Source organism: Macaca mulatta, chromosome 9 (genome assembly GCF_049350105.2).
Source record: "Macaca mulatta isolate MMU2019108-1 chromosome 9, T2T-MMU8v2.0, whole genome shotgun sequence".
Taxonomy (NCBI): Eukaryota; Metazoa; Chordata; class Mammalia; order Primates; family Cercopithecidae; genus Macaca; species Macaca mulatta.
The window spans coordinates 7141696-7169611 of record NC_133414.1 but is presented as its reverse complement, the minus strand read 5'-3'; the positions used below and the strand labels follow the sequence as shown (position 1 = coordinate 7169611).

The window sequence follows — 27916 nt, the reverse complement described above, 5'->3', positions numbered from 1 at the left end:
AGATGGGAAGGGCACAGTCCTCCAACAGTGAGGTTGGAGGACACTTGTCTCTCAGCCTTCTGACGCCATCTGCAAACCTCACAGGTCCCCTTCCACAGCCTTTCCTGAAGGTTTGCTTAAGAAGGTCAGGAGAGAGGGGAGAGGGAATTAGCCGGAGACAACAGGTTTCTTTTCTCAGTGGTTGGAAGTCAGTAGAGGCTGGGGTGGGGAAGGGCTGGCATGGGGAGCCACCTTCAGGTACGTGCATTCCTCATTCATGCTGAGCCCTGGGCTCTAGACAGCATCACACAGGCCTGCATGCTGGCGACACTGGCACAGAGAGGTGAGTCATCCATTCTTCATGGCACAGCTGTCGCCTTCCTGAAACTCGCATTAGACACGCACTCACAGAATCACATGTACCACGTGCAGCCATTACAGATGGGCACACCAACCCCAGACTGCTGTTGCCAGGTATGTACGTGTTTCCTCTCGCTCACTGGTCCTGCAGAGCCCGGGGACGTCTGCAAGGGTGAAATGAGGTACAGATGAGGTTCACTGAGGCCACTTTTCTCTATTTTTGTGCTAAAGTGACCAAGAGTAAAAACTCTGGTCACCTGGCAGCCCCTGTACTGGAGATCGGATATAAAGAATATGTAGGCCGAGTGTGGTGGCTCACGCCTGTAATCCCAGTACTTTGGGAGGCTGAGGTGGGCGGATCATGAGGTCAAGAGATTGAGACCAGCCTGGTCAACACGATGAAACCCCATCTCTACTAAAAATACAAAAATTAGTTGGACGTGGTGGTGCACATCTGTAATCCCAGCTACTTGGGAGGCTGAGGCAGGAGAATTGCTTGAACCTGGGAGGCAGAGGTTACAGTGAGCCAAGATCGTGCCACTGCACTCCAGCCTGGTGACAGAGAGAAGCTCCTTCTCAAAAAAAAAAAAAAAAAAGAAAGAAAAAAAGTAAGTCTACAAATATTACAGTCAATGGATGCCTTCGAGACCATGAACCAAGCCTAAGCACCTAGAGGCCCCAGTGAATCTGTTTGGCCGGCACATGGCTTGTATCCATTTACAGAGTAACCGCTCACTTAGGAAGCATCCAGCCGGCGCTCCCTGCTGTGCGCCAGGCCTGGGCTGGGTGCTGGGGTGCAGAAAGAAGAAAGGCAGGTGGTGCCCGCCCCAGGACCTTGGCTTCTCTCCATGCCCCATCGGGGGGTCTCCTGAACCTGAGCATTTCCCCAAAGCGAGCGCATTTTGAGTTCTTTTACAAATAATGTTTCCAAGGACTGAAACCAAAAGATCCCAGTAGAGAGAAGGGGTTTATATTACCGTTCTCCCAGCCCTGCTGCCTAACCTAGAAGCATCAGAGGCAGATTGCTTCTTGGAGGTTATCCAGTGCAGGGTTTCTTTAGGTCAGAAGAGAGTGCGGTGACAGTGTCGTGATGTGTACGAATTCAAGAGGTGTAACTCAGGCTCTACCTGCAAACCCAGGGTACAGTCTGCTGCCGAGAGGCTATCGGAGTGGTGAGTAGCCATTCATACCGCCTGTCATCAGAGAAGGAGGAGTGGGCAGGGGAGGGCCAGGTCGTGTGGCCTCCGGAGATGGCAGCAGATGATGGAGATCCGGGCAGAGGCAAGTTGAACTTTGTCCCTGGCTATGCCACTGATTCTGATTCATCATTTAGAGAGGACTCATTGGTTTTCTCTTCCTGGGCCGGCCTGCCTTTCTTTCTTTCTTTTCTTTCTCTTTCTTTCTTTCTTTCTTTCTTTCTTTCTTTCTTTCTTTCTTTCTTTCTTTCTTTCTTTCTTTCTTTCTTTCTTTCTTTCTTTGGTTCTTTCTTTCTCTTTCCTTCTTTCTTTTCCTTCCTTCCTTCTTTCCCTCTCTCCCTCCCTCCCTTCCTTCTTTCCTTCCTTCTTCTCCTTTCTTCCCTTCCCTTCCTTCCCTTTTTTCTCTCTTTCTATCCTTTTTTCTTTTCTTTCTTCTTTCTTTCTTTTTTTTTTTTTTTTAAGAAAGAAGCACCTGCCTTGCCGCCTTCCCTCCTCCGCCTGTCCAAAAGTGAATGATAAGAGTCGGGCAGTGTGCATGTCTTCTCAGAAGAAAAACTGAGGCTCAGATGTGACTTAGTGTCCCCGGTGAGTGGGTGCCTCATAAATGTTGGATATTAACTGCACCGAAAAGTCTTCTTGGGCTGTCTTCACTGTCTTCTTCTTGGCTTTGGATTCCTGAGCTGCAAAATAAGGCTGTGAGTGGAGCTCCTGACCGAGGACTGTGTGCTCCCCGATAGCTCCAGGATGGTGCAGAGTGCTGACAGCCATGCCCTGGAGCTTGCGCTTGCCAGTGCTTCGTGGGTAAGGAATTGTGAGGATTGTACAGCCCTGACAGCTCCTTAGCGATCACATAGCTCAGTAGGTGAGCCCAGCAGTTTCTGGGTGGGGGAGGGTGCTGAGTGAGCCACCAGTGGAGAGGCGCTGGACGAGATCCACTGCCCGCAGAAGAGGAGAGGGAGGTTCTGAGTGACCCACAGCACACTCCACACGCTTGGAAGATGGGGAAGCCTTCCTAGCCCCCCACTGAGCCCTGGAGGCAGCCAGTGGAACGTTCTGGGTCTGACACCCGAGTCATTTTTCACCCTGATCCTGCCCTCTTCTTGGCAGCTCTCAGAACTGACTCCTGAGGGAAGGCAAGTGTGTAAACTGACTTTCTCCAAAGTTCTCACTCTTAGGAGGATGCAGGTGAAGTTATCTATGATTCTCCCTGTGGGTCCGGTGAGTCCTCAAACTGCTTCCCTCATGGTGATAAAGTGACTGCCAGCACCCTCCAGGCCACATGCATCCTCGTTCATATCTAGGAGGGAGATGGCTCCACATCCCCCAGACATAGAACAAAGCCCCAAAAGAAGAGGACTTGCTGGTTTTCCATTCTTTGCTTTCCTGGTTTCTTAAGTCCTGGAGGTAGTGGGTTAAAGTCAGAATGGACAAGTAATTCGTTATCCAGATCAGGCCTTTTCGAGAGTGATGGGATGGGTGGTGTACGTGATAATGGCATTGGGATGGCAGGGGCAGCTGGTCACCTTGGCCCTTGTGGGGGACCCAGGAGAGCCGAGTCAAGGTCCAGCTCTGCCACTGGACTTTCTGGGGCTCAGTTTCCTCCTCTGTCAAATGGTGTCATTTCATTGTGATACTTTTCGTCTCTAGTTTCCTAATAAATGTCAGCGGCTTGACAGAATGCATCTCATTTTGAGGGGAAATGTCCACTGCATTGATTTTAAAATATCTCCTGGAAAAGGGGGACCTTCTTAGCAGAATTTACCATTTAAGGAGCCAAGTGGTACTGCCAGTAGCAGGCCCTGGTGACATCTGTCCTCACGGCTGGCCGGGGTTTGAGAGTGAAGCATGCGAATTCTGTCTCCTCTCCCCCTGCTGCCTTGAGCAGAGAAGGAATTTCTCAGGCTCTCATTCCCATAAATCTTCCCACTTACGACTCGAGTGCAACCTTTCCCTCCCTGCCCACCCTATCAAGCAAAACAAACCTAACAAAACTGCAAATGATCTAAGACCAAAATAGACCTTTCTGAATTTTGACCTTGTGGGCATGGTGGTTCATTGAAGCCAGCTTCATCTTCCCGGCATGCGTGGCCTTTCGGTTTCACCCTTTTCTGTGCCCGTGGCTGACATGTCCCCTTTGTCCTAATGCTGCCAGCCCTTCCTCCTTGAAGTGTCTCTGGGATGCCCCTCCTCTTCGTTGGCCTCCATGGGGCCTTCCTCAGCCGATCACTCACTGTTCCTGCCTCCCGGCCGATGGCTCTGATTCTCAATGGCTTCTGCATAGTGAGTGCTGCCAGGCGGTCTTCCTGGAATATCTCCTTCACCACGTTGCTCCTTCTGCCTGAGAATCTATAACGAGCACGGAAGGTCTCAGGATGTTGTGGGGACACGCTGGGTTGTTCTGATGGGCCTTTGAGGGGCTCCTGTCCAGTGGCCCTGGAATGTCTGTGTGGGAGGACTTGGTGTGGCAATCTGGTTGGAGGGGAGGGGTTACTTTTATAGAAAGCACCCCATCTTTACTTCCTGCATCATCATAAAGCCATGAAAAGAGTGAAAGTTTCCAAAGGTGATTTTATTAGAGTGCTTCACAGTCCAGCTACAGAACATCCACATCCAACTACTGTCAACAGGGGCTTCGTCAGCTCCCACAGCTAAAACACACCAAGGAGGGGCAGGCACCTGGGTTGATTTTCTCCAAAGCTCTTGATCCTATGAGGCTGCAGGTCGAGTTATCTGTGATGCTCCCTGCGGGTCAGATTAGTTCTCAGCCTGCTTCCCTCACGGTGATAAAGTGGCTGCCAGCACCTCCTGGACCACGTGCGTCCTTGTTCACAGGCAAAAGGAGGGAGACATCTGCCCTCACAGCCGGCCGGGGTTTGAGAGTGAACCTTCCCCTGAACATAGAACAAAGCCCCAAGTTCCCTCGGAAAGGATTCATTTAGGTTTTTCGTCCATCCTTGAAACCACATCTACAATAAGAGAAGTCACTGCAGGTCCCGGGGTGCCCTCCTGGAGCCTCAGGGGTGTCAGCACCCACCCCACAGGCCATTGCTGAGTGACTGCGGGTCGGCGGGGGGCCCCGCATCACCACAACGTAAGATGGAGAAACCACATCACAGGGAGCAGCGCTAAGGGATGGCCAGACGGAGGGGTAGGTGGAGACTTTGTACGTGTGGGGTGCACACACCCCAGCTCCCGCCCGGCCCCACAGGCTGTTAGCCGGGCATGAAAGTGCTGGCCCAGGGCTGAGCGCAGGCTCATGTCTGTAATTCTAGCACTTTGGGGGGCCAAGCTGGACGGATTGCTTGAGCCTAGGAGTTCGAGACCAGCCTGTGCAACACAGTGAGACCATGATTCTACAAAAAATAAGAATTTAGCTGGGTGTGATAGTGCGTGCTTATAGTCGCAGCTACTTGGGAGGCTGAGGTGGCAGGATTGCTTGAGCCAAGGAGGTCGAGGCTACAGAGAACTGGGAACACACCACTGCACTCCGGCTTGGGCAACAGAGCTCTCAATTTATGCGATCATGGCTCTCTGCATTGACTCTGTCGCCAAAATAAAATAAAATAAAATAAAATAAAATAAAATAAAGTTCTGGCCCAGAAAAAGGAGTGGGTTTGAGAAATAGTTGGGGTGGGGAAGGAGCTTTCCTGAAAGAGACACCTTTTCTTTGAAAAAGGAGAAACGGTGGCTCTGGAAGGACCCCCTCTGGAGTCAGACTTGAGTCCAAACATGCTTTTGAGGACACATCAAGTGTACACAAAACAAAGGAGGGGGTGCAGGTGTGGGGCCCCCACTGCGTCCTGGGGTGCCCCAGTCGATGGCATCTTGTGCCTGCCCTTCAGGATGGAGTGGGTTTCCTTCTGGTGCACAGCTCTGTCCCCCTGGGTGCCTGCTGCCTCTCTGAAAGTCCCCTTTTGTGTATGCATCAGCCCCAGATTGATATGGCCAGAGAGTACGTGGACACCTGCGTGCCTCAGTTTCCTCACGGAAGAAGCAGAGACGCGTTCACAGGAAACCACATAAGAAGCTTCTAGATACAAGCCTCACCCTTGAGGACAAAATTGACTTTCCTCAGGACTGAAAAGTCCCGGGGATTTTGGTTTCTTTATGGCTGGGAGTCAGGAAAGACCCTTCCTGCCCAGTGGCGAGGACATGTGGCCTCTCCTTCTCTGCTTTCCTGGGGAAGGAAATGGCAGGCGGCACCTCGCTTTACTCCATGTCCAGCCCAACAGCCCTTCCTATGTTGGAAAACTTGTAGAATCCATCTGGGGAAGAAAAGGTGCTGTGGTTCCAATTGCAACGACATCCTCTGTTCACTGCTGCCCAGGCCCTGTGGCACCAGGTAAGCTGCTGGAGTGGATGGTGGGGGTGGCTGTATTTTGGGAGGCTCCCATGCATGTTGTGTGACCATGGGGTGGGGCACACAGTGGCCCCTCAGGGGCATGTGGTTTGGTGGACCCCAAGTTCACAGCAGTGAGACCCACTGAGTCAGTGGTGGTAGTGAGGTTCCAGGAGCCTGGCTTTTCAATGCAAGAAGACACGTTGCTGAGGGTCACCTGAAGCTGGAATTGGACCAACCCAGGAAGAATAAATGAGACACTCGCAGAACCAGAAGGACCTTAGTGACCCCCATTCCCCTCCTTTGAGTTTATAGAGAGAGAGACAGGGAGGCCCAGGGAGGGGACAGGATTTACCCACAAAACAAAGCACTAGAAAGGGTTGGAATTTGACTTGAACTCTTGAACCTATTATCTTCTCATCTCTAGTCCTGGACTTGTTATTGCAAATACATCACGTAAATGGAGAAACTTAATGTTTTCAAGAATGTATGGCTCAAATAACATACACTGTTAACTATTTTAAGGCCTAAAAAACAAAAGAAAAACAGGTCAGGCAACCTCGTCACTTCTTCGTTCTTGGTTTTCACATCTCAACAGGGTTCTTACCAGTCAGGGTGGTCTGGAGTCAGAAAGGCCCCAGGGTCTCCCCAGATTTTAGGATTCTGAGGCCTAACTCACAGGTCTCTGGTTTGGAGTGCATTCGTATGCATGGGGGTCTCCTTCAAGTCACTTAATGCTTTCAGAAAATGTGAAAAAAATTAGTGGGGCATGGTGGGGTACACCTGTGGTCCCAGCTACTCTCGAGGTTGAGGTGGGAGGATAGCTTGAATCCAGGAGGTTGAGGCTGTGGTGAGCTATGATAGCACCACTGCACTGTAGCCTGGGCAACAGAGCGAGACCCTGTCAAAACACACACACACACACACACACACACACACACACAAACCAACCAAACAAAAAAAGCAAGAAAATGTGACCACATGTGAGAGAGGAGAAGGAGCTACATGAGGACGTCAACATGCCAGCGAGGCCTTTCAGAGGTGTTTTGGTCTTCAGGGCTTACACTGGGGAAATTACGTGCATAGAACAGACAGTAAGAGAATGAAGAGGGTCTTTCGAGGGTCAGCCCCCCGAGGTCCATGCTCGCTCCTTGATCATGATTTTGGTTTTGTTTTGAAAGCAGGAACCCAGTCTTCCCGTTCCACTGCTAGGTCTGCCTTATGTAACTGCGTGGGCTTGTTTTGAAGCCGGATTTAATTTTAGGTGAAGTTATACATATTTAGACTTACTAGGCCTCATGAGGAGTGAAACTCAGTCTGGCTGGTGCTTGCTCTGGGAATTAACGTGGTGTTTTCATCTGAGTTCTGGAAATCAACTGCTGCAGGAATATGTCTTGGATCCCACAGTGGTGGGGTCCCACCCACCCCGGACACTGTGCAGAGCTGGCCCTGAGCCTGCACCCCCTCCTTCATTTTCCTGCACTCGATGTGTACTCAAGAGTGTATTTGAACCAAGTCTGACTGCAGAGGGGGTCCTTCCAGAGCTACCGTTTCTCCTCTTCCAAAGAAAAGGTGACTCTTTCAGGAGAGCCCCTTCCCCACCCCAACTATTTCTCAAACCTACTCCTTTTGCTGGGCCAGAGCTTTATCTATCTATCTATCTATTTATTTATTTACTTATTTTGGAGTCAATGCAGGGAGCCATGATCACACCACTGCTCTCCACCTCTGTTGCCCAAGCTGGAGTGCAGTGGTGCCATCTCAGCTCTCTGTAGCCTTGACCTTCCAGGCAGCGATCCTCCCACCTCAGCCTCCCAAGTAACTGGGACTACAGGTCTGCACGACCACACCTGGCTGATTCCTTGTGTCTCAGTTTCCACCTCACCTTTCAGGCCTGTCTAGAGAAAAATCCTGCAATGAAGCTTGTGGAGATCCTTGAAGTTGAGACCAGTGGAGCCTGGTCTAACCCCAGGATGGGTGGTGAGACCCGGGCAGGGAGTGCGTGCGGGCTGCTCTTGCTGTTTTCCATGCAGCACAAAGGATGCCCGCCCGGGATCCTGCCCTGGCTAATGACATTGAACCTGCATCATGCGTCTGCACCGCCTCCCCGAGTCTGAGGACTGTGCTGCGCAGCCTCCTTCTGGTACTGAAGTTGGAGGAGCGAGAAGGGAGGACCCCTTCCTCCTTGTGAAGTCCGAGGACAGGCTCCTTCTGACTGGAGAACGGAAACATCACTATTGCTTATGAGAGGATGGGAAGGGAACCACCCCCCGCAGAAGACAAACCAGCATCTCCAGGAAGCTCGGCATCTGGAGAGTAGTTGGTTACGCTGGTGTCTCCTCTCTCTCTAACTTTTCCTCGACTACGCTTACAGAAAAGTGCGCACACTGTGAGTGTTCAGCCAGTTGAAGTTTTATAAGTGGAGTCCACTGGGAAGCCATGCCCTGGCGGCACCCCAGACCCTCTCCCCGCCCCTACCCCGGGTGGCTGCTGTCCGGCTCCCAGCAGCGAGGCTGGCTCTGCCTGTCCTTGGACTTCATACACTGGCAGCGGACAGTGTGTGCCCTTTTGCTTCAGGCTCTTTTGCTCAGCGGTGTTTGTTCCACCTCTTTGGAGGGATCTAAAACCCAAGCAGTGTTACCAGTGTGTGGGTCCCACAGGCAGCTTGCCAGGAGGATGTCAGGAAAAGAAAGGGGATGAGGTCAGGGACAACTTCTGCCAGAGAGACCAATGTTGTCTCCAGAGCTGGTCCCCACAATGTGGTGCGGAGCTCTGACCGCTTGTTCCCAGTGTGCAGGCTGCACAAAGCTGGGGGAAGTCCTCCTGTCCTGGTGGCCCCAGAAGCCAATGGAAGAGGCTTGATGTCTCAGGGCCCCCAGCACTCTGTCACATTCATGTACACTTTCCTGGTGCTAGGAACTGAGTGTTGATGTCTCCCCCAGATTCCCGTGTTGAAATCTTCACCCATGTGAAGATGGTGTTAGGAGGTGGGAACTTTGGAAGGTGATGAGGTCATGAGAGTGGAGCCCCAACGAATGGGATTAGTGCCCTCATGAAAGAGACATGGGAGAGAGGATCTCTCTCCTCCACCTGAGGACACAGCGGGAAGCCTGCCCATCTGCAACCAGGAAGCCAGCTTGCAGCAGAACCTGATGGTGCAGGCACCTGGGCTCAGAACTGCCAGCCTGCAGAACTCAGAGGAGAGACACGTCTGTTTTTTATAGGTCACCCAGTCAGCGGTTCTTTTTCTTTTTTTTTTTTGAGACAGAGTCTGGCTCTGTCGCCCAGGCTGATCCAGTGGCCGGATCTCGGCTCACTGCAAGCTCCGCCTCCCGGGTTTATGCCATTCTCCTGCCTCAGCCTCCCGAGCAGCTGGGACTACAGGCGCCCACCACCTCGCCCAGCTAGTTTTTTGTATTTTTTAGTGGAGACGGGCTTTCACCGTGTTAGCCAGGATGGTCTCGAACTCCTGACCTCGTGATCTGCCCGTCTCGTCCTCACAAAGTGCTGGGATTACAGGCTTGAGCCACCGCGCCCGGCCAGCGGTTCTTTTTATAGCAGCCTGAACTGACTAAGATACTTGGGAAGGTTTGTTCCTTTTTGGTTTCGGTTCTTGTTTTGTTTTAACCTAACCAAATTCTTGACCCAGTTATCTAGAAAAGAGAAGCCATGTCTTCTGAGGCGCTGGTCTTCAACAGGGGAGGCCTCCGGTGGTCTCAGAGTCTGCTGTTTGCTACGTTGGGGAAAGCTCCTGTGCTTCTTAAAACACTTCTAAGGCAATGTATAGATCATGAAAGCCATGAAATCATTGTTTTTAATTTGTTTCTCACACCATTAATTCAGGAGGGAGATTTTTACCTTTCATCCGATTTTGTGCACCAGGAAAAAATTAGGAATTGAAGTCAAGTCAGGCAGGGACCTTGGAGTTCTTTTGGTAGTGTAAGGGCTGGCCACACCAACAGATAAGATGGAGCTTTTTAAAACAAATTATTTATTTTAAAATAGAGATGAGGACTCATTAAGTTGCCTAGGCTGGTCACAAACTCCTGGCCTCAAGCAATCCTCCTGCCTCGGCCTCCCAAAGTGCTATGATTACAGGCGTGAGATGAATCTTGTCACACTGTTGCCACACAGCCTTGGTGACTTAGCCTTTCATGTTAGCTGCAATTAGGGTTGTGTTGTTCATGAGAGCGGCTCTGGAGAAAGGCTTTGGGTAAGGCATGAAGACTACGCCGACAGGCTAAGAGCACCTGGGAAGGTGATGGGCTTCCCGTGGGCCCCTTATCAGGTGGACTCAGGAAGGTGATGGACTTCCTGTGGGCCCCTCATCAGGTGGGCCTGGGAGGGTGATGGACTTCCTGTGGGTCTCTCCTCAGGTGGGCCTGGGAGGGTGATGGACTTCCTGCGGGTCTCTCGTCAGGTGGGCCTGGGAGGGTGATGGACTGCCTGTGGGTCTCTCGTCAGGTGGGCCTGGGAGGGTGATGGACTTCCTATGGTCCCCTCCTCAGGTGGACCTGGGAGAGTGATGGACTTCCTGTGGGTCTGTCCTCAGGTGGGCCTGGGAGGGTGATGGACTTCCTGCGGGTCTCTCGTCAGGTGGGCCTGGGAGGGTGATGGACTGCCTGTGGGTCTCTCGTCAGGTGGGCCTGGGAGGGTGATGGACTTCCTGTGGGTCTCTCCTCAGGTGGGCCTGGGAGGGTGATGGACTTCCTGTGGGTCTCTCCTCAGGTGGGCCTGGGAGGGTGATGGACTGCCTGTGGGTCTCTCGTCAGGTGGGCCTGGGAGGGTGATGGACTTCCTGTGGTCCCCTCCTCAGGTGGACCTGGGAGAGTGATGGACTTCCTGTGGGTATCTCATCAGGTGGGCCTGGGAGAGTGATGGACTTCCTGTGGGTATCTCATCAGGTGGACCTGGGAGGGTGATGGACTTCCTGTGGGTATCTCATCAGGTGGACCTGGGAGGGTGATGGACTTCCTATGGGTATCTCATCAGGTGGACCTGGGAGGGTGATGGACTTCCTGTGGGTATCTCATCAGGTGGACCTGGGAGGGTGATGGACTTCCTGTGGGTATCTCATCAGGTGGACCTGGGAGAGTGATGGACTTCCTGTGGGTATCTCATCAGGTGGGCCTGGGAGGGTGATGGACTTCCTGTGGGTATCTCATCAGGTGGACCTGGGAGAGTGATGGACTTCCTGTGGGTATCTCATCAGGTGGGCCTGGGAGGGTGATGGACTTCCTGTGGGTATCTCATCAGGTGGGCCTGGGAGGGTGATGGACTTCCTGTGGGTATCTCATCAGGTGGGCCTGGGAGGGTGATGGACTTCCTGTGGGTATCTCATCAGGTGGGCCTGGGAGGGTGATGGACTTCCTGTGGGTATCTCATCAGGTGGACCTGGGAGAGTGATGGACTTCCTGTGGGTATCTCATCAGGTGGACCTGGGAGGGTGATGGACTTCCTGTGGGTATCTCATCAGGTGGGCCTGGGAGGGTGATGGACTTCCTGTGGGTATCTCATCAGGTGGGCCTGGGAGAGTGATGGACATCCTGTGGGTATCTCATCAGGTGGACCTGGGAGGGTGATGGACTTCCTGTGGGTATCTCATCAGGTGGACCTGGGAGAGTGATGGACTTCCTGTGGGTATCTCATCAGGTGGACCTGGGAGAGTGATGGACTTCCTGTGGGTATCTCATCAGGTGGACCTGGGAGAGTGATGGACTTCCTGTGGGTATCTCATCAGGTGGACCTGGGAGAGTGATGGACTTCCTGTGGTCCCCTCATCAGATGGGCTACTTGCCTGCTCCGCGTCTGTGTGGAGGCTGCAGCAGGAATAGCACATCGGAGCTTAAAGCAGAGTGCTGATGTGTGCACCGCATTCTTCCAGGGCGGGCGTGGTGTTGAGAGCCCATTTGGCCAGGGTTGAATTAGCAGAATGCATTGAGAAATGGAACTCAAGCCCAGTGCGATCTTCTGGGAAACGCTGACACCAGGTAGGCCAGAAGCCCACATCAAGTCCACACAGTGCCCGCTGCCGACCGCAGTCAGGGAGAGCCACGTGCTCCAAACTGGGTGAAGATGGGGTCTGGAGAGGGCAGATTAGGAACAAATGAAGGGGGCTCAGGAGCTTCTGTGGCTGCTTTGAGGATTCCAGACCAGTGTCATGGGCAGGGGGTGCAAAGCCTTCCTTGTGTTAGGACACAAGGTCCTGGCAAGTGAGGGCCTGGTCAGGGTAATGCCAGCTTCGAGGGGCTCCCCTCCAGAGTCCCAGAGCAGAACTCTGCTTCGCTAGTCTTTCCCAAGTGGGAGGATGGCTTTGCCAGTCTCAGGGCATGCACCCAGCACTGAGCGCAGTCTGGCGTCTCAGCAGCTACTTGCTGAGCGTGCTGAATTGGTTGAGTCCTAACAGCCAAGGGAGGAAGTGGTCAGAGTGGGCTGGCCCCGAGTGCAGCTCACTGGTAGGGATTTATCAGGGGTGTCTATTGCTCGTTCTCCTCCAGAGCAGCACGTGGGAAACAGAGGCATTTCCGGTGTCCAGGTGATCTTGTGAAAGGGTCTTTTTTGTATTTTTTAAGAGATAGGGTCCGCTCAGGCTGGAGTGCAGTGGTGTGATCATAGCTCAGTGAAGCCTCCAATTTCTGGGCTCCAGTGATCCTCCCGCCTCAGCCTCCAGAGTAGCTGGGACTACAGGCTCACGCCACCATGCCTGGCTAAGTTTTGTATTTTTTGTAGGGATGCAGCCTCACTATTGTGCCCAGGCTAGTCTCGAAATCCTGGCCTCAAGTGACCTTCCTGCCTCGGCCTCCCAAAGCTCTGGGATTAAATGCATGAGTCACCATGCCTGGCCCCAAAGCGTGTTAATTCCAGACCCTCCTTGCTCACTGGAAACTCCTTTTCTGATGCCTTGGGTGAGCTGTGGTCTTCATCGTGGCCTCCTTTTTTTTTTTTCCAGCTGCCTACATTTCCACTTATTATCTGATTTTGAGGGGACTTGGAAGTTTATAGCATTTCTCTATGGCCCACCCACCATCTTGGATCTTTAAAATTCACTTCTAGCAGGGCAGTTGTTTTTCCAAATGTTATCACGGGAGCAGGAGTTGAAGAACAGAATCTTCCTCCCGTCTTCCCTTCATGCTCATTCTCTCTCTCTCTCCCCTTCATTCTTCCCCAGTCTCTCTCCCACCCCTCTCTTCTCTCTTTCCTTAGGCTGCACAATGATAACATACAAAATAGAAACAGAAAACTAAAATTAGATGTGTATGACCAAGGATTCTGCTCTGGGCAAAGGAAAAATAAATGATACCCACATTTCTATTTTTCCCAGGACTTGAAGAACAACCTTGGCTATTTGGGCAGTTGGCTATTCCTGGGAACATTTCAGAAATAACTCATGTTTGTTTATTATTGAGTATTTATAACAGTTTCAGAGTTGGTTTCCAATAGCCCCGCGGAGGCGAGTGTGGGCTCCGGGAGGGGCGGGCAGAAGGGCCTCTGGGCAGGAGGCAGGAAGGGCACCTTCACTGCTGGGTCTCGCACCCCCACCCGCTCCTTCAAATTTCTGCTTGCTGAGGCCACAACACGGGGGTGACTTCCCAAAACACAGGGCTCGGAGCTTTGTTTCTCTGCGAGTCTTCCCTGAAAGGACATAAGAGCCTAACTCGGATTACTTCTTGCATTTGATGGAGTGTGGTTCGCACACACACACACACACACAGATAGGCAAACACTCTGTGCTCAGGCGTGGATTAGAGGTGACGTTTCTGGAGGCATAAAAGGATAACAGATTCCTGAACAGTCACCCACAGACCTGCGCGCCCAGGAATGCCGCTGGCTCCAGGGCGCTGACATCACCCCTGTCCTCTGGGCCCTGGGAGAAGCGCTCTGACCCCAGGTCTCAGGATGGTTATTTTTCGCCAGCAGACCCAGGCTGTGGCATTCTCACGGTGTGCTCCAGGGAGCCAGGCTTTCAGGGAGGGCCTCTGTGGCCTTTTGAGCTCCCAGTCTCTGCCTCTGCTGTGAAAGAACCAAGAGTTAGACGTGGTTAAAGGTGGAGGGGACTTGGGACCCATCTGCTCAGCATCTTCCATTGGTAGATGAAGCCAGAGGTCAAACAGCCTGCTCAAGGTCAAACAGTCAGCGACAAAGCCACTATCCCCTTCAGCTCGCCCCTGCACTGCTCTTTGTTTATTACAGTGATCCTCAAACAAGGCGGTCTCAGGACTCGCTTTGTACTCTGAAAAACCACTGAGGCTCCTGAAGAGCTCTTGTTTATACGGCCACATCGATCAATGTATGCTGCATTAACAATTACAGCTGAGAAACTTAAAAAATATGCATTTAGTAATCTATCAGTCTATTAATAAAGCCATTGCACACCAACATAAAATATTCTTATAGAAAATAATGATTTTTTTCAAAATAAAAGAATTCGGTGAAAAGAAGGGCGTCGTTTTACATCTTGCAAGTCTTTTTAATGTATGGCTTAATAGAGGACGTTGCGGTTGTCCTATCTCCTTCCTTATTCAATCAGAATTGAACTGCATGCCATGTAGCTTCTGGAAACTTCACTGTGAGAGAATGAGAATGAAGAAGGCAATTAGTTTCTTAGAATTATTATGAAAGGATCTGGAACCCTTCAGGTGTTCCTCTGCGACACTTTGAGAACCACTGGCCAATCTATGTTTCTGTTGCCTGACAGCACTCTTTTTGGCTCTGGCCCACACAGTCGTTCAGTAAACATGCATTGAGGAACTACCAGGTGTTAAGCTGGGAATTTAAAAACAAATGTCGCATATGTAAATGCTGGTCCAAAAACTCAGTTGCAAAAGAAATAGAGCGCCCTTTGTTTTCATGTAGTAACTTGACATCTGATTGCAGGTCCGGGTGGCAGGGTGCTGGGAAATTCCAGCCAGTCCTTCCCCAGCTTTTTCCACCCAAAGACTGTGGGGTAACCTCGGGGTCTCGGGGCCCTCATTGCCTTGTGGGGCCTTTATGCTCCATGTGCATGGGGGCAACTGAGACTCTGAGGCCTGGTCTCATGGCACTCCAGCTTCCCGGGCAGGAGGTGAGGGAGGTGGGGGTCCATCTGCCCCCTTCAGAGTTCAGCTCTGTCCCTCAGAGGAGCTGAGAACATGGGCACAGTTCCCTAGGATGCATGTTCTCTCTCTCCCCGCTCATTCTCTCTCTTGTTCTCTCTCATTCTCTTTCTCTCTCCTCCCATTCTGTCTTGTTCTTTCTCTCTCTCGTTCACTCTCTCCTGTCTCTCTTGTTCTCTCTCTCCTCTCTCTTGTTCTCTCTCTCACTCGTTCTTCTCTCTCTCCTCTCTCTTGCATTCTCACTCTCATCTCACTCTCATTCTCTCCTCTCTCTTGTTCTCTCTCTCCTCTCTCTTGTTCTCTCTTTCCCTCATTCTCTCTCCTCTCTCATTCTCTCTCTTGTTCTGTCTCTCTCATTCTCTCGTTCTCTTTCTCTCTTGTTCTTCCCTCTCTCCTTCTCTCTTGTGTTCCTGCTCTCTCATCTCACTCTTATTCTCTCTCCTCTCTCTTGTTCTCTCTGTTGTTCTTTCTTTCTCATTCTCTCCCTCGTTCTCTCTCTCTCGTTCTTCTCTGTCTCGTTCTTCTCTCTCTCTCTCCTCCCTCTTGTTCTTCTCTCTCATTCTCTCTCTCTCTCGCTCTCTCTCTCATTTTCTTTCTCTCTCATTCTCCTCTCTCTCTCTTTCTCTCTCTCGTTATCTCTTTCCCTCTGTTGTTCTTTCTACCTCTCCCTTGGCTGTTTCCTGTCAGGCCAGATGAATCTCTTGTTGGGGAGATCCTTCTCCCCCCAAGCTTCTTCAAGCCCTCTCTTCCCACTCCACCTTCCCCCTTCTCCCAGGGGCTCAGGGTTTTAGAACCAAAAGCTAGAAAAATGTGCTCGCTGTTTCTGCCCCAGCCTGCCTCATGCCTCCCTCAGGATTAAATGAGATAATAATACATGTGCCTGGCACACACAAGGACCCACTGAAGCTGCTGTTGGTGTCCTTGCAATTTGTACTCAGGGATATTGAGGCAGAAAGGTAAACAGGGAAGAGGAAGGGGGAAAATTCAGGGAAAGGAAACCCTGCGGCACTCACATTTCAACACGGGCCATGACAGCGGCCCCTGGTCCCTGGTCTCCTGCAGCTGCTTGGGTCCCTCAGTGCTAAAGAGAGGGGTGGGGAGCATCCCCCACCAGGGGGGCGTCCCCTGCTACCCTCTCCTCCTTAGCCACTCTCGTTTCTCAGGTCCTGGCAAGGATTTCATTTCCAGGAAATCCACTTCTAGCTCACTCGTCAGCAGGCCCTGTTGAAGGGACACAGCCTTGTGGGGTCTCAGCAGGCCCCGTTGGTGAGACGAAGCCTTGTGGGACCAGCACTCCCGCTTGGTGGGATGCAGGCCTGTGAGCTCAGCAGGCTCATTTGGTGGGACGCAGCCTCATGGGGTCTCAGCATCAGCAGAGCTTTGCAGCCTCCAGTCTCCTCCGACACTGCCCTGCTGGGGCTGCCCAGCCTCTGCTCAGAAGCCTCCAGGGATGGACCCTTCCTTTCCAGCTCCTTCCTTTCCAGCTCCTGAGTCCTCCTCTTGGTGACTCGCCTGCTGCCCCAGGCATTTTCAGGAGTTTCAGTCTCTACGTGTCCTCATCTGTCTAGGACCAGTGCCCCTGGGAGCACGTGCCTGGCTGTCTGCTGGGAGCTGCTGGGCCAGCCCTGGGTAATTTCTGTGGGACACGCAGACTGTGGCGGGCGCACCCTGTAGGTAGTCAGGAATGGCTCACAGGTGATGGGCGTGAGCTGGAGCAGCAGTGCGCAGGGGCAGCTCACCTCTTCGCAGGAGGCGGGTCAGGTGGCCACTCCAGGTGGCTGGAACCGCTGGGGCAGGGCTGTCTTGATGACAGCTTGGGCCATCGCTCCCTTTGCCCACCTGGATGGGTCTGCTCATGCATGGCCACTGCAAACTGCACTCTGCATGTGTGTATGTATGTGTGTATGTGTGTGTGTATGTGTGTATATGTGTGTATGTGCGTGTGTGTATGTGTGTGTATGTGTGTATGTGCGTGTGTGTATGTGTGTGTATGTGCGTGTATGTGTGTATGTGCGTGTGTGTATGTGTGTATGTGCGTGTGTGTATGTGCGTGTGTATGTGTGCGTGTATGTGTGCGTGTATGTGTGTGTGTGTGTGTGCGTGTATGTGCGTGTGCGTGTACGTGTGTGTGTGCGTGTGCGTGTACGTGTGTGTGCGTGTATGTGTGTATGTGCGTGTGTGTGTATGTGTGTATGTGCGTGTGTGTGTATGTGTGTATGTGCGTGTGTGTGTATCTGTGTGTATGTGTGTATGTGCGTGTATGTGTGTATGTGCGTGTGTGTGTATGTGTGTATGTGCGTGTGGATGTGTGCATGTATGTGTGAGTGTATGTGTGTGTGCGTGTGTGTGTATATGTGTGCGTGTGTGTGTGTGCACGTGCGTGTGTGTATGCGCATGTATGTGCGTGTATACAAGTGCGTGTGTCTGTGTGGTGGCTTGCTCTCCGTACACATAGCTGCCCAGCAGAGAGAAAGAAGAGCCCGGGATGGGAGCATCTCTTCTCTTTCCTCTGATGCTGTCAAGCCTTGTGGGTAAATTTAGAAGCCGTGGTTGGTGGACAGTTAAGATTCTCTTAAAAATGGGAAACAGCCCCTGCGTGTTGCCTTTAGGCCGTGATGCTCACAGCTGGATGAGTGTCTCGCCTGGCTGGTGCTGCCTTTGCACTCCTTTGTGAACCAGGCTGGTGGTCTCCCGTGTGGGGATCAGACGTGGCATTGGGTCCCGGCTGCACCCCACAGCTGGACCCTGAGCTCTTGTGAGTCGGGGCGGAGTCACCCTTCTGTTCTCCTGGAGTGAAAACGGGAGATGGGCGGATTTGTTGCAGAAAAGCAGGATGAGGGCAAGCCCTGAGGGCCCCAGCCTGGGTTTCCTGCACAGGCAAAGCTACTTGTAGGGGCTTGAGTGAAGAAGCCCCAGGATATTACAACTCAGGAAGAAATCCACATGGTCTGTCCTGAGCAGCCTCACAGGAGGTGAATTCGAGGTGAGTCAGATGCCTTTGGGGGAGGAAATGACTTATCAGGCTGAACTTCCTTCAAAGTACATCCATCCATCACTTGCAGAAAACAAAAGCGAGCAGGAGAGAAGACAGTGGGTGAAGTCCTGGTTCCAGGCCCCCCTTTCTGCCGGGATTTGATGGATCCGTCAGCTGGTGAGGCCCCTTTAAGAGGGGTGGTATCTTCAGGCCAGGTCAGGCCCATCTGGGAGGCTCAGGCATTCCCTGCAGGGGCGAAGGCTGCTCTCCATGCACTTTTAGGGACCCCTGCTCCCACAGCGTAGCCACCCTGGCTCTTCTCCTGGTGAGAGTCTGCCTTGAGGGCTGAACAGTGCCACTGAGGAGCTAGAGAAGCTCCAGCTTCCCATGGCAGCCTTTGTGGCCTGGAGTCCTGGTTCAGTCCTGTGCCCAGGGATTCTTGCTACTGCATGCATGCTTATCTTAGACGGAAAGCTCGGGGAGGCACAGGACTTTCTGTCTGAAATGTTTCGTGCAGTGCTCAGCATGGTACACCTCCCTCACTGCCCCAGTATGATGATTTCTGCGAGAGTTTCTATCCTGATGATTCTATTTCCCCACTTTATAAAAGTGCCTAGAGTCCTAGAGAACTAGAGATGGAGGGAAATTCAGATCATCTAAACCCTTCAGCCCTTCATCAAACAGAAGAGGAAACTGAGGCTCAATCTGCATGACGTTCCCAGGGTCACGGCACAAATTCATGGAAGAAGCAGGAGGAAACTCAGTTCTCCAGTCTGGGTCCAATGTGTGTTTTAGCAATGTCTCCACAGGGTTAATGACTCAATTTTTCATGCATGGTTACTAGTAATAACAATCGTGTTGTGTTTGTTTCTGTAGCTTCGGAAATCACTCCTTCCAGTTGAGTTTCAGGTCCCAATTGCCCACACCTGCAGGTGTGAGGTTTTGCTCAGACTGATAAGGCACTCACATTTTGTGGGACTTGAATTGTCTCTGTAGCCTAGAATCTAGACTTTTTTCCCTCCTCTGCTCTCAATGAATGCAGAATTCCATCTCGGTACAATCTGTGAACCATTCTGCAGTGAGACTGTCATCGTCTCATTCACACTAGCCCGTCGGTAACACAAAGGGCTGTCATTGATGTGGTTCAGAGACTCACATCCAAGCAATAAAAATGAATCCCTTATGGTGGTCGGCAGCAACGCAAATGAATCTAGTGTCTGGCTTTAATGGGAGCGGGGAAATTGCTAACAGATGACGGTAACTTTCAGAGAGAGAGAGAGAGAGAGAGAGAGAGAGAGAGAGACTCTGGCCTTCCAGCTGAAACCACTTCTGATGGCAGCTCTTCCTCCCACATGTGCCTCACAGACGTCAAGTATTTACGGGATACCCTGAGCCCAGTCCTGCTCAGGGTTTAACAGCAGGGGCCGCGTGTGTGTGACGGCTGAGGTCACGCAGTCGTTCATTTCAAGCTGTAGAGACATTTGGTTTTAAAAACCCCAGCGCCTCCACTGGGATTGGCTTTCGGAGAAGAAAAACAGCTCTTGAGTTCTTTTCCTGTCCAAGCCGGGTGGGATCGTGCTGCATTGCTAGCCTCCATTAACCCTTTGGGGCTGAGCAAGTTCTTAAACCTTGTGACTTTCTCCCAGTGATTTTTGCCTGTTCGAGGAAGCTGTGTGAGCCGCAGTGATTTCCCGTGAGCTCACTGAAAATGCATCCGATGCGTATGCACCTGAGCTAGAAAGCACAAAGACAGCTAAGAAGCCACGTGAGGGCTCAGAAACAAACTTGTTGGGGCTTCGATAAGCCTGTTTCTGGAACCACTTTCCTCGTCTTCGAGGCAGAGGGAGGGAGGGACTCGATTATTTCTAAGTCCCTCTTGAGCTGTTACACTGTGCAAGCTCATGAATGTATTTAATCGTGCATTAGACAATTGTTTTTAATCTATGCCCTGCCTCTCCCAAGATCAACCTTTCCCTGAGATCAGGGGCACCCTCTGGGTGCACAGGGATATTTTTATTTTTTGAGTCGGAGTTTTGCTCTTTTCACCCAGGCTGGAGTGCCATGGCATGATCTCGGCTCACTGCAACCTCTGCCTCCCGGGTTCCAGTGATTCTCCTGCCTCAGCCTCCCAAGTAGTTGAGATTACAGGCATGCGCCACCACACTCGGTTAATTTTTGTATTTTTAGGAGAAATGGGGATTCACCATGTTGGCCAAGCTGGTCTTGAACTCCTGACCTCAGGTGATCCGCCCACCTTGGCCTCCCAAAATGCTGGGATTATTTCCTTCCTTCCCTTCTTTCTTCCTTCATTCCTTTCTTTCCTTCCTTCCTTCCTTCCTGCCTGCCTGCCTGCCTTCCTTCCTTCCTTCCTTCCTTCCTTCCTTCCTGCCTTCCTTCCTGCCTTCCTTCCTGCCTTCCTTCCTTCCTTCTTGTCTTTCTTTTTTTGGCAGAGTCTCACTCTGTCACCCAGGCTGGAGTGCCATGGCGCGATCTTGGCTCACTGCAACCTCCGCCTCCTGGGTTCAAAGGATTCTCCTTCCTCAGCCTCCTGAGTAGCTGGGATTACAGGTGCCTACCACCATGCCCAGATAATTTTTGTGTTTTTTTTAGTAGAGACGGGGTTTCACCATGTTGGCCAGACTGGTCTCAAACTCCTGACCTTGTGGTCCACTTGCCTCAGCCTCCCAAAGTGCTGGGACTACAGGCATGAGCCATCATGCCTGGCGACTCTTTTCAGCCCAAAGAGTCATTACTGTCACTAGGCAACATGGACAGCAACAGCACTATCTAATATTAACTTTCCCTGAATCGATAACCTCATTTGACAAATTACAATTTAACAAAAATATGTTTATACATAGAAAAAAGACTGGAAGGATGCAGGATCTCCGTGGGTGAGAAAACATGTGATTTCTGTTTTCTTCTTACTCACTTGCTATTCTCTAAATTTCCTACCGAAAACGTTAATGAATGATTTAGGTAATGAGAACACAATATTAATCACGTTTAATTGGTACATAAGGAACGACAGAGCTTGGCAGGTTCTTGCAGGGGCTTTCTGCCACCCCCAGCTGAGACACCAATGGGGCTCAGAAGCTGCCCTCCAATGACGGCTGGTGATGACGGGGACACAGCCAGCTCCCTTCTCCTCCCTCTCCGCTGTGATCCGAGCAATTCCATGTACTCCTATTCCTAAATCAAGAACACTCTTGATTTCTGGCATTAATACCAGCTCCTGACATAGGACCATATTGCTCCCTCCTTCAAATCTTTCAGACTTCCCTGCACTGTGGCCCTAAAGGGCCCTCCCCTCCTTCCATGGCACCGAGCTTCCAAAGAGCATGGTGGACACCAGGCCATACTCGTTCTCGTGCTGTCCTCTTAATATTTCAGGTCCATTTGTCAGCCACGCTTCCCTGCACCTTCCCGCACACCACCTGAGAGAGAATGGGAATCATGCTGTCTCTTCCATTAATGGTAAAGCTAGTACTAATGGCCTCGCTTGGTGCTTTGTGTATATTAAGCTCTGAGAAATAAAGGCAAAATGCGGCTGTGTTTGAACTGCACAGATAGCATCATGCCTGCATCCTGACAATCTATAAGATGAGGACTTCAAAGCATGGTGGGCAAAGTTTGCCAAATATCAGAGGAAAAGAAAGTTTCCGGAAAGCAGGGGTCTAACCCCTAGGAGCAGGCATGCATGGGGGCTGGGTGGGAATCCATGCTGGCCTCCGTCACCTGTTCGCACGTGTCCCTGGGTGGCCGTGGATAAGTTGTTGCTGGGTAATGGGGGGCTGGAGGGGCTCCCAGCATGAACCCCGACAGGAAGTGCAGGCTAGGGTTTTCCTCGGGTACAGAAGAAAGGGAATGGGAAGGATCTCCGAGGTACAACAGGCAAGAACATGGTCCATGATCCTGTGACCAGCACTGGTTCAAGCTCAGTCGACATAAGCTCCTAGCAGTGGTGGCATCTGGAGTTTGGAGGTTGTGAGTCTCTGCACCAAGTGGCCCCAGCCTGAGTCTCTGTCACGTTCTAGGGATACGTCTGCCAAGGTGTGTGTTTGTGTGTGTGTGTGTGTGTGTGTATGTGTATATGCACGCACCTTCAAAGTCCACACAGAGGCTGGGCTGGGGGCTGACATAACCTCCCCTTAGCTGCTAGCCCTGCTCGGGTTCACTTGTCTCCCACAGCTGTCAGGAAAGAGAGCGGCAGGTGAAAGCAGGCCCGGCTCCTCGTTCCTGGGAAGGCTTAGCTACACCAGCCACCCCTCGCCTGCCGTGCGGACCTCCAGCTCAGCATGGTCCCTGCAGGAGGCCAGCCCTTGGGGCACCTGGGGTTGGAAGGTGGAGGTTCCCCACCCACCCTTGAGGGCTCCCCGCATCTACGCCAGGGATGTCGCCTTGGGCTTCCTGAGGGGCTCCGTGAGATACAGGGACAGATGTGGGCCGCCCTCTGGGAGCTCAGCCGGGAGCCTGCCGGTTGTGGGGTCAGAGGGCGCATTCCACCTCCACAGGCCGCCCCGTGACCCAGCAGGGCAGCCTGGAGCAGTTAGTGTCTCAGGTCGGTTTGTCAGCTGCACCTCCCTGAACCTTCCAACGCGCCATGTGAGACTGGCAATCACGTTATCTCTCCCCTTTCAGTCAGCGCTAATGGCCTAGTGTAGTGCTTCATGTATATGAAGCCTCAAAAAATAAATGCAAAGTGCAGCTATGTTTGAACCGCACACATAGTATCATGCCCGGATCCTGGGAATAAGGATCTTATTCTTCCCTGGATCCTGGGAATAATAAGATGAAGACTTCCAAGCATCCTGGGCAAAGCTTGACAGATAGGACAGGGAAAGAAAGACGTGAACACCAGGGCGTCGCCCCCAGGAACGGACACGTATGTGGGAGAAGTGAGGAGCAGGTGTTAAAGCGGGGGCAGCCTGGAGGGCCTGGGTGAGGAGTTGAGTCTGGATCCTGGGGCTGCGCTCACCCCGCCAGTCTGAAGGTTCCTGACCCCGGTCTCTTCCCAGGCCCTGGGGCGAGAGAGCTTCTGGCTCTGCTTCCTCTGCTCGAGTGCCCCGCACTCCGTCTCTTTGTCCTTGCCTTACTTTTTGGGGTGAGTACGAGGACAGAGTCATAAGACAGTAGATGAACAGTACAGTGAGGTCTGAGACTAGGGGTGCCTTTTGGAGAAGGGAGGCAATTAGGGAGGGCCTGGAGCCCCCAGATCGGGAGAAGGAGAACAGGATAGTATAAAAAGCCAGGAACAGTCTAATCCAGCATGGCATCCAATAACACTATAGGTAAAATTCATGAGTCCTATCAAAAAGGCCTGGAGTTGGTTGCAATTAAGGGAGAGCAGTCCCCTCCCGTGTGTGGAGGGGCCCCCTGAAACTAGCCAGAGAGCCCCACCGCTGGAATGGGAGGGTTCCAAGGAGGCGGGGCGCGGTGGGGGCTGGGGCCTGCCTACTGCTGGGGTGGAGATTTTCTTTTTCCCTCCCCCGAGGCGCTTTCTCCTTCATGCTGGGTCTCTTTGGAGCAGATTCGGGAAGTGAGTGGTGAGATGCGACAATTTACCCCCAAACTTGTGTTTCACCAGCATTTGGAATTCCTGGTGTCAGCCTATGGCTCACTGAACGTTTTGCAAAGACACCATTTCATGAGACTGCTTAAGTCAGCCACAAGGGGCCTTCCTGGGTTTGCTTGATCAGATTCTCTAGTCTGGAGACTGTGGGGTGAGGCCCAGCTTTGTGGCCGCATCAGGGCCCTGGAGATGACTTCCTGTCTTTATTCTTTCCAGCTGTGGTCCACCCTGCTGTACATCCAGATTAATCTTTGGAAAACCCCTACCGCCGTTCCTACCGCCACCCTCCTCCCTTTAAAACCTCTGACGGCAGCCCACTACCCACAGGATTGAGACTAAGCTCTTTCCCTGGGCTTCAAGGCTGTCTCCAATCCCTCTCCCACCTTGTGATCCCTCCAGCGCCCTTACAGTTCACCCAGCCGGGGAGACGCCTTCATCAGGTCCCCACCAGCCCTGCTTGCTTCCGCCCTCAGACCTCGGCTTCCACGCTTTCTCCATGCTGAGGGGAAGCTCAGGTTCCATTCATGTCCCAAATCCTCAATGAAGCCTGCCTCGAACAACCTCGGCTGTGATAACCCTTCCCAGAACTTCCATCCCTGCTGTTACTGCAGCAACACCTGTTTGCTTCTTACCGTTTGTTGCACTGGAAAGCCATAGTTTTGTGATTCACATATTCTATCCAACTAGATAAGAATTCTGTTTTGGTTAAAGACTGTATCTCACACATAGGAGGCTCTGGTGCATGCACTTAACAGTTTCGCAACTCTAAGTGGGGCTTAGGGACAGCAAGGCCACTGGGAACCAGGGCTGAGAGGGCTCAGAGGAGGTGGCCTCACATCTCAGGCTCTGGGACGATGCCCAGTGAACCGGTGGCCGACAGGAGTCCCAAAGCACTGACACCTCAGATGCCGCAGATCAGTGCCCCAGGCTGGGCCTGGGCCATCAGGAATTGCTACAGGTGTTAGGTTGCAGCAGACACATCCTTTCACCTTGGTTGTTTTCCATGGAATACTATGTCAAGGAACCTTTGGAAACCAGAAGCAGGGCTGGGAACTGGGCAATGGGAGGGGACCCGCCCACCAGTGCTGCGGATGTGGGTGACGGTGCCTCCAGGACCACTGGTGCCTGGGCTGCCTGTGCCTCACCCGGGTGCATCTCTGCACGGGCAGAACCTGCCCTCCTGGAGACTGGGCTCACCCACCACCAGCGAGTCACTCTCCACCCACCTCCTCCCAGACAAACCTTTGAGTGGCAGGAAGTGTCTTGTGGTTCTGCAGAGCCAGCCGGAGGCCCTGCAGGTGGACTGAGGGCCTCCCGTGAAATCCACCTGCTCTGCCTGTGAAATCCACCTGCTCTGCCTGTGAAATCCACCTGCTCTGCCTGTGAAATCCACCTGCTCTGCCTCCTGCTTCTCAGTATTGCAACCCCCTTCCCGGCCCCACTTTCTCTGCTGTTGCTTTTGTTCCTACCTCTGGCTAACCCAGCTTTGTCCCGAGCTGTCATCTCCATCATTTCCCCATTCCCAAGTGCCTCCAAGGGGCACCAGGAAAGCATGTGGTACCCATCCTGGCTGCCCAATAAATGGGCTTCAAAATAGCTTTGCTTAAGCCCCATGGGGACACTCAGTCTCCCTGGCTCCTGCTCCCCCATTTCTCCGTCACACAGTCCCAGCTGTGCCCTGGGAGAGGTTGTCACTCAACAGCCTGGGGCACAAGCCTATTTTCAAGCAGCCCCTGGTCCTCCCCAATCACCTCCCCAAGAGCCCTCAGGTCCACCCTCTTGGGCTGACAGTGGCTGCATGTCCCTGGGTCTCCTTTAGGAGAGGCGGCCTTGACTAGGAGCGTCCCGTGCCTAGCAGAGGAAACAGACAGGCAGTAACAGGAGAAGGGTCTTCCGGACAGAGAGGAAGTACTTGCTAAGTTTTGGGTGGGTTCTATTTGGAGTGGAGTTGGGGGACAACTGAGGCTGGTGACACCTGCCTTTATTCTGACTACAGGGGGTCCCAGAAGACTGGGAAGGGGGACCCGAATTCAAAGAGGTTCTTTCCCTCAGGGCTGTGCAGTTCTGTCGAATTCCTCACAACTCTCCTCCTCGCTTCCCTCACCGGTGCATGGGTGGCCTTACTCGGTGGTAGGGCGTGAAAGGGAAAAGCACTTGGAATGAGTGGCAGAGTGGCTGCCCTTGGATGGATCACTTCTCTGGGTCTCAGTTTTCACATCTGTCCAATGGGCATAATGAAATTCCAACCCCATCTACTGCGCAGGGTTGCTGGGAAAACACAACCTCGTACCTGAGAGAGCAATGCCAGTGGGGCATGATGTGCTCGCGTCACCTTCAAAATGCCCTCTGGTTTCTGGACGGGGATGCAGGAACCGTCCAGCACTGGAGAGAAGCCACCCACTAGCTGAGTGCAAAGCCATCAGGGTGGTGCCTGTCACCTCGTCATTTCTCCAGTAGAGTCACATGTCAGTCTTCACCCGCTGCTCTCTGAGGGCCCCCGGGTGAGAACCCCAAGTCTATGGTAGGAGGGGGCGCCTGGCTGTCATATTTTGCAGAGCAGACCTTGCTCTAGTGAACACTGAGGGCCTCTTGAAACAAAACTGTGATGTCGGTGCTCAAAGTCGACCCCCGAACAGGGGCAAAGAGGGGAATAAATGACAGCCAGGCCTGGGGAGCGCTCGCCCCTCCTGCCATGTGTGGCGTGTGAGTGAAGCCCCTGCCAGCATCAGGCCTCTGACATTCCCGAGGACGTGGCTGCAGCCCCCGGAGGTGCTCCTGGTCCTGGAGCAGCCCCACCTGGTCCCAGGGGCTCAGGCCAGGTGAGCTGAGAGAGGGGAACTCGGAGCTAGCCCAGCCAGTGCCAGCCATTGTTCCCCTGCCAGCTTGGCATCTCAAGGACGGGTCATAACAAAAGAGACAGGGCCACTCCCTGAGCTGCAAGTTCTGGCCGGGAATCCAGCGGCGTCTGGGGGCACTGCAGACAGCAGCCTGCCTTTCATGTGCTGAGCTGGGGGCCTGGAAGAAACATTTTCCGTGCCTGCTGCCAAATTTCCTCAAAGAACAATGCAAGAGAAGACGCTGTTTTGCAGTCAGGGAAGCTGGAAGCGGGCGGTGGTGCAGGTTTCAGGAAGGTCAGAGGTCAGGCCATGAGCCTCTGGGAAGCTGCGCCCCCTCCCCCAGTAGAACAGGCATCCTGCGACTGTTCCCTCCTGTGCCCAGGCCCCTCTCAGGGCAGGAGCTGCCGTCATCCTCATTCGAAGGGCACTTGGGCGGGTTGTTGGAAGCGGCTGCCCCAGCAGAGATGGTTTCTCCTGCTTCCCAGAACTGTGGTGTCTAATTCGTGAGATGGAGGTGAAGGACACCTCTCGCTCATTGCTGCTGCTGCGAACAACTGCCCACGTCATTACAAAGAAATTGTCAGGAGCCTGCAGGACTCGCTGTAAGATGTGTGAACCCAAAAGTATCTGAGACAGGTCTCAATCCATTTAGAAAGTTCATTTTGCCAGGGTTAAGGACATGCCGGTGACACAGCCTCGGGAGGTCCTGATGACAAGTGCCCGAGGTGTGTGGGACTCAGCTTGGTTTTGTACATTTTAGGGAGACATGAGACATCAATCAGTATGTGTGAGATGTACATTGGTTTGGTCCAGAAAAGTGGGGCAACTCAAAGTGGGGGCTCCCAGGTCATAGGTAGATAAGAGACAAACAGTTGCATTGTTTTGAGTTTCTGATTAGCCTTTCACTGAATACACGATTTACATGTGAGAGAGTGGTGGAGGAACAATCACTGATGCCTCAGTCTGGCTCAGTGAATCTGTGTTTTTATATAGACAACAGGGCAGAGGAAGCTGCCACATGTACATTGGTCTCATATAAACAGAGGGGTGACTTTGAGTTCCTTGTGGGTAAATTGTGAGCAAGGTGTGTAAATTTTTGTCTGTGTAGTGATCTTATTTAGGAATAAAATAGGAGGCAGGTTTGCCTGATGCAGTTCCCAGCTTGAATTTTCCCTTTGAATTAGTGATTTTAGGGTCCTAAAATGTATTTTCCTTTCACAGATGTTTTATGAAGACACCACCTCTACCTTCTAGAAGATTCTAGTCTACATGGAAAATGCAAGCAAGCATGGCAGAGTGAAAAGCAGAACGGTGGGTTAAGACCACGGACTCTGGAGTTTGCTCCCTGGTCTGAATCCTGACCTAGTTACTTATGGGTCATGTACTATGCCTCAGTTTCCCCCTCCAAAAAATGAGGATGAAGATAACAACGGTGTCTCCTTATGGAGTTGTTATAAGGATGAAATGAGTCACTGTTTGCAAAGCCCTTAGAACAGTGTCTGGCATCACACACCTACAGTGTTTGCAAAATAAATAACACATGAGTAAAATAAAAAATGTGGGCCAT

The 27916-nt window shown here is 52.3% G+C and overlaps 1 long non-coding RNA gene across 2 annotated transcripts; it reads left to right on the top strand.

The window, feature by feature from the left end:
* The first annotated feature begins 32 nt into the window (after positions 1-32).
* On the top strand, positions 33-27916 carry LOC144330994 (uncharacterized). 2 transcript variants are annotated; one of them, XR_013397785.1, is made up of 3 exons: positions 33-2336; positions 5465-5877; positions 27571-27916. It is a non-coding gene; the product is annotated as an uncharacterized LOC144330994 (long non-coding RNA). The 2 variants fall into 2 exon arrangements; XR_013397786.1 differs by lacking the exon at positions 27571-27916 and adding an exon at positions 7767-14290.